Raw genomic sequence first — 10625 nt, forward strand, 5'->3', positions numbered from 1 at the left:
TTCTCCCCCCGCACCTCTCCTCCTCATTCCTTCCATTTTTCCAACCGCCCCTCCCGCCCCCCACCTCCTTAACCCCTCTGCCCCCTGTACCCGCAGTGGCTTCCCCCCCCCCCCACTCCTTTCTTTTTCCCCCTAAACCACTTGTTACCCTTGTCGCCGTTGCCGCCGCCCCCCCCCCCCCCCCCTCCTCCTATAAGATCTCTTCCCAGAAGACAGTTGCACAGATGGTCTGGGCAGCACAGCCATTGTATGGTTCCAACAAAACATGCTTGGCCTGAAAGAGAGAGCGGGAGCTAGAGAGAGGAAGACGAGAGGCTGATGGACGGAACGAGGAAGGGAGAAAGAAAAAGAAATTGGAGGGAAAAAAAAGAAAGGACTAAGGGGCCACGTAATAAAAAATAAAATAAAAAAGGTCGAGAACAGAAGTTAGGAAACGAGCAAGAGCTATAGAGGACTCCGCAGACTTCAGAGCTAGCAAAAAAGACACACAGAAAGAACAAAAACTAAGGAGGAGGACAAAGAGCAGAGAGTCCAGATAATACATTTTTATTGCATTGGGGGCGTCTTTGAAGCAGAAGGCTGTCTGGACTGAGGTCATGCTAAATAGCGTCTGACGGAGACTTCAATCAAACATAGTTTTCTAAAGCATCAAGTTACACTATTGATCTGTATGAACTCTTACTGACCAAGACCTAGTTTCAGTCTCTGAAAGGGAGAACGTCTACTTAAACAGTGCATCGTGGGGGCACGGTTGGTTACATATTAACGCTAGAGATACCAAAGAATTGCACATTCCGTTCCAACTCGCCTTGCCCCTCACTGCACATAATTCATCGTTCCCTAAAGGACTGGTTTACTAAGGAGACCTTGTGTGGGAGACGTGAGCGGGGTGATCTTTAGCAAACAGATCATTGGAAATAACAGGCTGACAGCCCGTAGACTTTCTGAAGAACAAGTTGGGTAGGTTTGGACCTGATAGTAGCTTACATCAACCCCCCCCCCCTCCCCACCCCATCCCCCCGCCCCTTTCTCCCCCCCAAACACACCTTTCCTAAACCCACTGCTAATGAGCAGGTCTGACCTGTAATTCAGAGAGTACAAACAAGCAGCCTTCAGTCCTCTCCGTTCTCCCCCCGTTTTCCACCCTTTTAGCTTTGGCAGGAACAGGCTTCCTGCACCCCCACACCCCCCTTTTTCCTCACCTCTGCTGTAACGTCTCAATAGCGAGACAGCGACAGAAGGGAGGGGAAGGCTGGTTGAGTCCCAACTCCAGGTGTAGAGTAGACAGACACCCAGGTTGTCCTTTGCGACACTTGATTGGACACCAGCAGGCCTGCCGATGAAGGCTGCCTGCCAGTGAGGCCGAGCCAGACAGCGGATCCCAACAACAGCGCCGGAGTGTCAGACTCTCAGGGGCAGGAGACAGATTAACACCCCCCGCCACACCCCCACCCCCACCCCCACACCACCCGCATTTGTGGGCAGGATAAAAGAGAACGTTTAGCCCCCGGGGGAAGGATGGCACCGAAATCCACAGCCATGCCCTTGTCACTCATGCCAGGGGGGCTTACTAAAGTGCAGTGTGAATCACATTCCCTGCAAGTTTGACTGCGGGCAGCGCCCCAACCTTAATGGCTGACGTCTGGTGATTGCATACGGGGAGGTGGGCACCGGCAAAGTATGCCGCATGCTCAGTTTCATCAAACTTCTTCAGATCAGAGGGAGGTCTCCTCTAGGTTTAGCCATCAAAAGTGAAATACCAGGATTTAAAAGATTTTCCCCAGACACAATTATGTTTCTGTCAGGGTTTCTTAAGATTGTAGGACTTGGATAGCAACCAACGTTATTTGACCTATTAAAAAGGTCACTGTAAATCTAGCAGGGATTAGGACTACTTCAGTCAAATATTTGCCCCAGGAACAACTGAGGCAACGCCCAACTATTAAATAGATGATGCTTCACAGACACAAAGAGCCTCATGCATGTCGATGAAATATAAGTGCTACTGTGTAACCCCTCCCTCAGTCAACCATTTGCATAACAAATCCCAGTTCAAAGAGGACGAATAACATATTCAGGACACAGCAGGACTCCCTTCCAGCTAGCTAGCGCCGTAGCTAATACCACAATTAGCTCTATACACTTGCCAACAATTACCAATGTGCTAGAAATATGCAAATCTGTATGCCGTGTTTGTAATGGTCTCCCTGCAGCTCAACAACAGGGTTTGACTGGGTAGACTTTAAAAGGAACAAATCAAATTCACTCGAAAGGTGAGGATTAATCGAAGTGTTTATAAAACATGGGCCGACAATGTGACAAGCATTTAGGAGGCTGCCCAGACAGAGCTGGAACCTGTATCGACCTTTCCTCTTAGGTCACCCGGTTGTGTTCAGACTTCTAATGAAGACTTGTGCTTTTAATATGGCTATATTTGTCTCTGTCTGTCGTAGAACATCACTCCCTCATTCTGGCTTCACTCTCTCTGTCCCTCCCTCCCTCTTCCATCCCTTTCTCTCTCTGGGCATTTTAATTACATCTGTCTGTCTTCCTCCAGTCGCCAACACATCAGACATTAGCCATGTGGCGCAGCTAAATGGGTCACTTTTAATACCCCCCCCCCCCCACACCCTTTCCCTCCGTTTAATACAAACACAGAGGGATTTAGCTGCCTTTCAGAGCTGGCTCTGAGGTTTTGGGGCTGCCGGGACAGGGGCAAACAGGGGCGATGCTACCGATGCCAGCTGAACGCCACACAGACTGAAAGTGTTGAAAAGAAAGTGTCTCTCTTTCTCCGTAAGCTCGGCTAACAATGCGAGGCGACAGAGGCTTGTGAGTGAGGCGTGTAGTTTTATGTGCGTGTGCGTGTGTGCGTTATCCTTCAAAGAGGATCCTGCGCTGAGGGTGGGGGGGTGGTCGTTGGGATGATGTCAGAGACCCTCCTTGTGAATGTGGCGCAGGAATGCCGGGAGAAACTCAGGGTGTCTGTGAGAACATGGCCACCCCTGCAACATTCCTGCTCTGCCTCACTCCTCAAGGCTCTCTCTCTCTAAACAGCTGCCAGAGGAAGGGGTGTGTGTGTGTTTGACCCATGAGGTATGCAAGAAAAAAAAAAGAGAAGGTGTGTGTGCATGCAAGCGTGAGCTTGTCACACGTTCATACATGTAGCTGCATTACATACATAAGAGTATACGTTTGTGCCCGCTGGATTGCATGTATTTCTTTCTATGAGTGTGTGTGTGTGTGTGTGTGTGTGTCTGTTTAGGACTATGAATGCATGCGTGTGTTCACAGTGGCCAATCCCCAGCTTCCTGCATTCTTTTCATTCCTCTTCGCTACCAAATAGCCTTGCATCATCTCCTCTGCCTGATATCGATGCCAAGAGACACGACAGAGCCCCATTTTAGATGGAGCCAACACTGAACCCTCTGACTGGCTCCCTTCCTACGCTCCCCCTCCCTCCCCGTCTCCCCTCCCCGGTCTCCGTGGCCGAGGCCAATGGATGGAGCTTTCAGCACAGTGTGCGTGAGACTGTCGCCTCAGTGTTGCAAGTGAGCTCTATGGTCATCCCTCTCTCCCTGTCTCTCAGTGTGTGTGGAGTCATTAATGGGCGGCTGTCTGTTTTAGAGTGAGGGGGGTGGGGGGAGGGGGGGACAGAGACTCCCTCAGATGGGCTCCGACCACAGGAACACAGGCCTTATTCTCAGAGTGTGTGTGAAGCCTATTGGTAGAATAAGGGGGGGGGGGGGGGGGGAGCACGCAAAGAGAAGAGAGAACAAATAAATAAGAGTGCGGAAGCCGAGTTTCGGGAAAGGGAGGGGCCAGGGCTGGAGGAGAAGGGGCTTTCCTTCACGGTGGGACCAGCAACTGGTCGTCTCACCACGCACACACTGCACTGGGTCATACGACAGACAAGCTCAACAACCACCAACTCATAATAGACATTCCGTTTCCTTACTGGTTTCTGTGAACACCCTGGCAGTCATTTGCCGGCCAATAAATACCAAACTAGATAAGCGAGCTCGTGGGAAGCACCTTCTCATTGCAGTTTGGGAAAATAAAGTGACTTGGAAGGTCCGGAAAAACTGGCCTATCAACTATCTAGACCAGCTGTGCATGCCTGGCTGAAGCATTGAACTAAGAGAGAAAGGGAATAGGTGAATTAACTATTGAGGGAAGGAGGGGACTGATGATGAAAGAAAGGAGGATGGGTGGAGGTGTGTGTGTGTGTGTGTGTGTTTGGAGACTAGCATGAGCTTGTTGCTCCATCTGACCATACAAGGTAGTGTTATAGTCTCAGCTTCATCACCAGTGAGCGGATAATACACACACAGCCTAGAGATACAATCTGATGAAATCACACACACACACACACACACACACACACACACAGAGAGGACAGGAGAGGTTCACCTCAGTGTGTGAGACTAGCAGTGCTCAAGGCCGTGCTCCGTTAGAACAACCCGACTGAATGTCTGCTTCAGGGTCCGGATGGTTCCAGAAGCTCTCCCACCCCAGCCCTCACTGCAGATCATGAGTCTCCTGCTGTCTCAAACAGAAAGACAACAAGACCAGTCCCCCTGAGGAACAAAAAGAGATACAATCCAAAGGGGGCTTGGTACTTTGGGAAACCAACCAGCTGACTAGCATAAATGCAACACTTTGTTTAATAAGTAGCTAGTGGGCTCTGCCATCTTCAAATACTTTCTGCACTTCGGGATGCAATTCGTCAGCAGCTTTTGACTGGCTGCTGGTGTGACAGAATAATTGGGGGGGGGGGGGGGGGGGGGTTGTGTGTGTGTATTTGCGAGGGTTTCAGGGTGGGCGATAACTCCGAACCGAAGGCAGTTGTTTACATCCCAACACTCTCTAATCGCGACGGTCACATTCCTCGCCGTGCTCTGAGGCAGGAAACTGTGCACACACACACACACACACACACACAACAAAACACAGCCCAATCCCTTATGGGAGGAGGGAGGGAGGAGGGAGATGCATTCTTTCTCACAGTCGTTGATGTCTGACAATAACAAAAACAGGCCATGGACCTGCCACACACACACACACACGGCTCTCCGAGCGCTAAGCCTCAGTGCCCTCTCATACACACCCTACGGTGGCAGGTCTTTGAGGCTGACCCCAAAGGTGAGGACAGGGTGACGGATCCTCCGGGAGGTTCTGCTCCACCACAGAAGACTGCTCGCTGACCATCACACCTCGGACTGACCTCTCCAGAACACTGAAGACTGGGAAGAACGGAGCCACTACGACTATGAGCCCACTGAGAAAAGCTGGCTCTGTTGTCTCATCCCACACAGTGAAACCGTGCAGCTCAAGAACTATGAATAAACAGACCCTTGACTACAAAGCATTTTTTAGCCTAATATCACTTTTTGGCATCATATTTGGGGGTTTTGACATTCTTTTGTACACAGTTCAAAAGACATGGCATGCTCTATTCCCATCGAGCCCCTCCCCCACGCGGCTCAGCTTGGGAGGGAGGGGTTACCTCGGGTGGCTCCGCCCCCAAGGAGAATTAGTGCACAGCACGACAGAGCTTGTTAACTCTAGACAAAGACTTGACGTTAATCCACTATGATCGGACCGGTGGTCCACATGTAACCCCCACGCAACCCCGCACACCCCCAAACACAAACAAACAACATTGATAAACTCTCCAACCTACATAGGACATGTGCTCACAGATAATATGGCAACTAGAGCAAACGCCAATGGGAGTGGTGCTGGGACTCCCTGGAGACAAGATATGTGCTATGAGGCCAAGCTAAAACCTTAAACGCCACGGACAGGCTAGCAGGGGCTTAGCCACGCTAAACTATTCATCAGGGAGGATTGGAGTGGACGCTTAGCGCGTGTTAAATGCCGGTCAATTCCACTGGGGGGGGGATGTTAAACATGTGCTAAGTGATGCTAAACCACTCAATAAAATGAGATGTATGCGCAGGTGCTAAAGCGTGCTACAGACAAGTGGAGACTAGCCAGTTAGCCTTGGGGGTGAGGGGTTGTCTAGAGAAGCACACCTGCCTGAACTCTTCAAGTGGAATCGGCTTCTTACCAGCACTGTTTAAATGGGACCATATACAACTGAAGGTTAGAGGGGTAGGGGAGAATGTGGCGTGCATGTTGGTAACAGGGTTATTTGAGGACAATGGGGGGGGGGGGGGGGGGGTAGGCATGGGAGAGAGGGGGAGGGGTCCTATTGTCTCCTCCTGTGCCCCCCCTGGGCAGAGGAGAGGGGGGGGGGGGATTAGCTGCAGGAGAGCAGCTGGCATGACTGGCTCTGCCCAAACACACCAGAGGAGCAGCAGGGCAGCAGTGAGTCTGGTGAGGGAGGGAGGGAGGGAGGGAGGGAGGGAGGGAGGGAGGGAGGGAGGGAGGGAGGGAGGGAGGGAGGGAGGGAGGGAGGGAGGGAGGGAGGGAGGGAGGGAGGGAGGGAGGGAGGGAGGGAGGGAGGGAGGGAGGGAGGGAGGGAGGGAGGGATAAGGCGAGTCACCAGAGAGGTCGCTGAAGCAGGGAGGGGGGGGGGGGGGAGATCGGTGACAGGAGAGATGGATTGAGGGATGGAGGGAGGAGGGATAGATAGGGAATGGATTGATGGATGGATGGATGACAAGGCATGCAGTGGACGGAGGAGGAGTGATATCTGACAGTGTGATGGGAGGATCCGGCTAACCATTAGCACACATGCAGAAAGTCAATACTGGAGGAGAGTGCCTCAGGGTCAGATCAGTTACCAGGGATTTTACTGGGCAGGGCGAAGCCAGGCCAGATGGACACTGATCACACACACACACACACACACGCGCGCGCACATCCCTGGGCACACACAGGGACGAGGCACACACACACACACGCACACGCACACATCCCTGGGCACACACAGGGACGAGGCGCACACACACACACACACACACAGAGGATCCATTACAAAGAGCACAGCTCTTACTCATGGATGGCGAGTCAGACCCGATAATGAAAACAGGATATGTGTAACCAAGCCAACACAAATACACTCCCTATTGTACCTCTGGGCGCTCAAGTTTACTTTATCAAACCTACGGGTCACCAAGTAGTTCTAAATTAATCACACAAAAAGGTACTACTGGTTATTGTACAATAACCAGATTGCTAGAAACAGCTCAAGGAATAACTTGAGAGATCATTAGGAAGTACTGAATGTGGAAAAACTAAACGCATGAAACAAGGCCCAAAATGCCTTTGGTATGATGCTCACCAACTTCCCAAAACGGCATGACCCAGGAGGGGAAAAAACACAAAACGTGCAGAGTGCCATTTTAAATAATAACAACGTTCGTGGGCCCCTGGTTTAACAGGGACTACCACAGCCAGTCTAATACCGGTGTCCATTGCCTCAGCCCTGAAGCTAAGAGAGAGAGAGACTGGGAAAACGCCAACTCCAAAACCACAGTGACGAGATCGGCCATCAGCCTCCAACACCAGGAGCACACGGTCTTAAGGGGAGGCCGAACCCAGCCAGGAAAGAGGAGGAGAAACGCCCCACACAGGAAATGATGAAACGTGCTGTAACAGACGTTATTAACGTTGACGCGAGGTGATGTCGTTAGGGAGTGGACGTTAGCTGGCGATAATGTGACTTCATGGTTGCCGAGGTGGAAAAGAATAGCTAGGCAGGCGGCATGCTGGGAACTGTAGTTCATGTCGGGCGCATTAACTATGGGTGGGTGAGGGGGGGTGAACCCAGTGGCCTCGACGTCCGCAGTAATCTCCACAGCTGTTGGTTTTGGGCTTTCACATTACCCACCATCAGCATACAGTTGTCATTCCACACAGCAGTTTCTTTTGACAAAAAAAAGGGGTCATAATTTCAATTTAGGTTTTGTTTGCCTTGCCAATTTGTGGTTCGCCCTGCTATTGAACTTGTTCAGTAATAATTTGTGTGAAGGACATTTTTTTTACTGAACTGTTTTGGAGCAAAAAAAGAGTCTTTGTGCAGATTTGGTCTTTGGATGGCACAGAGTCTACGGCAGGTCATCTGAATGAGCAGTGGGTATTCTGGTGAATACCTGAGACCTGGAGAGAAGTCAGGCAAGGAACGTCCACTGACCCAGAAATGTACCCTCGATGGCGTCCATTTTAAGCTCCAGGACATGCTCTGCCAAACATGCCAACCACCTGCAGTTCCCCTCAGTCACGACTGACACAAAAGGGCCTCAGCTGTTTCTTAACGACGCTCCACGCCGCCTGACAAAAGATATCGTTCAGCAGAGGAAACCTTTGAAGAGAATTTAAACACTGCTTTCACATTCCTGGGGCAGAAGCACGGGCCGACACTGATCCCATACCACCGCTGGTGAACCGGGGTCAGGCATGCTTTCGATGACTCAATAGGACGAGCTAGGAAAGAGCGGAGAGTTCATGGAACTGATTGAAGACTGACTCTGGATGCCTCGGAGGTGGGCTTCTATTTTAGGGTTCCATGTTTAGGAAGGGGAAGAGGAAACAGGGGTGTGGACAGGGATAGATGCTGGATCTTATAAACAATGGCACTTGTCATAATGGCAGGCCTGTTTGGAACCTCTGTGTGAGAGCTTCACACCACCAGAGTGATAACAAGCACTGTGATAACAACCGCCTTGGCTGGGGGTGTCGGTGAAAAAGGGGGAGAGGAGGGCAGAGGGAGAGACGGACTTAACAGAAACCCTCTTCAAGAGGGTGTTACACAGACACACACTGTATCAAAGACACACATTTACCACTCATGAGTAAATATTGGCTACAGATCTAACCCAGAATCAATAGTTTGATTTACTGCCCAAGGCATTCATTTGTTTAGTCATTAAAACTAAGGGACTTAGATTTTTCCACTTTATTAAACTGACTTTGGCTTGGTCAGGGCAGTTTGAAGACTGCACCCCTCCGGAATCAACTGGTTATGTAATTCGTATTTGGAGCCGAAACACGGATGACAGATAGCCTGGTTCCTATCGCTGGGATCTGCAGACGTAGTGGTCTGATGCTAGTACCGAGCACTCCCCACATCCATGTCAATGATATCACTCGGTGTTCAGGCTAGGTGCGAAAAGTGAAAACAGGAGAGCAAGATGCGAATCTTCGTAAACATAATCTACCAGACATCTCCAGACCTAGAGGCGCGCAAGACCTGAAAGGGGGCACCTCCCGTTTCCAAAAGCATGACATCCTAGATCTATGCACAGTGCCTTAAATAGACAACAAAAGTAGCATGCCATTTTATCATCTATTGCTATTGCTTTTCTATGGGCTACAAGAATTATCCCAACAAAGGAACTCATCTGCATGGATGGAGCGTCCCTAATCATACACAATTGATGAATCGATTGCGGATTCGCCACACCCAGTTTCCATAAAACACTTGCTGATAGGACAGCTCGATCGGACAGCACTTAACAGCCGAAAACTCAGGACAAAATCCCGATTTCCCAGACGCCAACTAGCCATTTGGGCATCTTGGTCGCAGAACAATAGACGTTTGCACGGAGACGAGGCAAGTGTTAGGCACGTTGAACCATTTTAAGCGGTGTGGTCTGACCTGCCCAAATCAGAAGCCACATTTATAAGGTAGCTGTCCTCGAAGCCAGTGCGTTTCGTTGTGCATGTCATAACGAGCTGGAAATGGAAACCACAGGCTAGATCTACTGTGTCATTATTTTGTGAACAAACCACAAGCATTGCATTCGAATAGGGATAATGGCCTTTACATATCGCTTATTTCATAGGTCGAATAATACCGGGTGATTCACGCAAGAAAATCCCAAATACACAAACAAAACATTAAAAACAAAAATGCAAATTAAGGAAAACAATGTAACCTATATTCTGCAACAAGCTGGTTAGCAAAGCATTTGCCATATCTGCACGACATTCTTACCGTCAGAATACCGAGGCACGTTTCTCAGCGTTTCAACAGATTCTTGAAGGACTGTCCTCCTTTTCCCGTCCTGCCAGCGAATATGCAGGGCCAGACGAGTATGAACAAATACAAATCGAGTGGACACAAGCTAGGATTGGCAAAACAGCAACGTTAGTGTAGGAAATTCTCATACAGCTCCCTGCAAAATGTCCGGACAGCGGGATGTCTTGAGTCACGTTCTGTGGACAACAGACTTCTGGAGCTCGGGAATCGAATAGGGGGGAGTCGACCACATTGTCGCGCGGGGGTGAAATTGAAGGAGAAGCATGGTCAAAGAATAAGTCGCACACAGTCATTAGCCAATCACAAACACAGGCCGTGGTTTATTCAAAGCAGCAATGATGTCAGATTGAACCACCTCCCTCTTTCCCCTTTCTTTAGTTCGCTGGTCCTCGCCCTCGCCCTCTCCCCCCACCTTACCCTCCATCCATACTCTCTGTATGAAGTTCCAAAATCCAGCTGAATGGTTAATGTTTAAAACCAATGTAAACATGGCTCTGGGTGTCTCCATTTAAACCAGACTACACATAAGACATCAAGACACGCAGATACGTCTAACATGAACGCATTTTAAACCATTGGAATTCCTAAAAGCACGGGAAAGGCCTTATTCATATATTTTTATCGTCCAAAACAAGATTGCATCACATATTTGCATGAAGTAAATCTGTAC

The 10625-nt window shown here is 49.9% G+C and overlaps 1 protein-coding gene across 1 annotated transcript in view; it reads right to left on the reverse strand.

The window, feature by feature from the left end:
• Nucleotides 1-10212, reverse strand: part of prr36a (proline rich 36a) — a 26734-nt gene extending 16522 nt beyond the window's left edge. The window contains exon 1 of the mRNA XM_084686083.1: nucleotides 9911-10212. The gene's annotated coding sequence lies outside the window, so the exon portion shown is untranslated. The remainder of the gene's footprint in view (nucleotides 1-9910) is intronic.
• Nucleotides 10213-10625: the final 413 nt, after the last annotated feature.

Source organism: Hypomesus nipponensis, chromosome 21 (assembly GCF_054491055.1).
Source record: "Hypomesus nipponensis isolate SF chromosome 21, ASM5449105v1, whole genome shotgun sequence".
In the NCBI taxonomy this organism is placed as follows: Eukaryota; Metazoa; Chordata; class Actinopteri; order Osmeriformes; family Osmeridae; genus Hypomesus; species Hypomesus nipponensis.